A 953-nucleotide genomic window follows, 5' to 3' on the forward strand; every position below is an offset into this window, starting at 1 on the left:
AATGTCTCCAGACATTGCCAAATGTTATTTGGAGGGACTAAATCTCTCCTGGTTGAGAACCACTCGCATGACTGAAAATGATCTCATTGCTTACCTACTGTGGTAGATCCAGTCATGCTTCCCAAGTACTCCCCAAATATCTTTCCCAGCCCCTTGCCATAGATTGAGGCCATGTGACAAGTTCTAGCCAATGAACTGTGGGTAGGAACTACATGCTTCAGTTCCATGTTGAGACGATGAAAAGCCCATGTAAGATTCCCTAGTCTCTCCCTTCTCCTGTCACAGTGGCCAAGGAAGCCAAGTGTATCACATGGCAAGTCAGCAGAATGGAAATACTTTGAGTCACTGTGTGGAGTAGAATCCTCACTAACCTGTGATGGACATGCAGGGCTAGCAGGAAACTTTGTTGTGTCAAGCTGTTAAGATTTTTGAGGTCAGTTTGTTACCACATCGTAACCTACTCTACCCTGATTAATACACACACCTTAGAAAAATTATTCTTCATCCTTCAAAACCTAAAACTTATCTTCTCAGTGAAATGATTTTATTTTCTTGATGCAGCATTCCCAGAAGTACTGTAATACTGGGTCGATTCACAGAGTGGAGATAGCAAGCTCCTATTCCATCTCCCTGCTCCAAAACTACATTTAATATATTTTCCTCAGACAGAGGATGTAGCAGATATTAAACTAATAAGAACAGATATCACACTTGATTTTAGCCAAATGGCCTTATGGAAGAGGAATTTTTAAACTATTCGCTAGTGAGTTAGTTGTTAGGACAAGGTAAACCCACTTAATCAGCCTATAGTTATTCAGAATGGGATTAGACCTTTGACCCTAGCTGGATCAGTCCATTCTTTCTCACTGACTTCAGACACACAGGGACAATGGTCAATCTGTATCAAATCCTAGAAGTAAAAGCAGTCATGTACAACTAGGGTTGGAGTGGTC

General features: G+C 41.2%; 1 non-coding gene across 1 annotated transcript; it reads right to left on the minus strand.

Moving 5' to 3' along the window:
* Nucleotides 1-550: 550 nt before the first annotated feature.
* LOC136327682 (U2 spliceosomal RNA) lies at nucleotides 551-746 on the minus strand. The gene has a single exon (XR_010729853.1). It is a non-coding gene; the product is annotated as a U2 spliceosomal RNA (small nuclear RNA).
* Nucleotides 747-953: the final 207 nt, after the last annotated feature.

This window comes from Saccopteryx bilineata, chromosome 2, assembly GCF_036850765.1.
Source record: "Saccopteryx bilineata isolate mSacBil1 chromosome 2, mSacBil1_pri_phased_curated, whole genome shotgun sequence".
Taxonomy (NCBI): Eukaryota; Metazoa; Chordata; class Mammalia; order Chiroptera; family Emballonuridae; genus Saccopteryx; species Saccopteryx bilineata.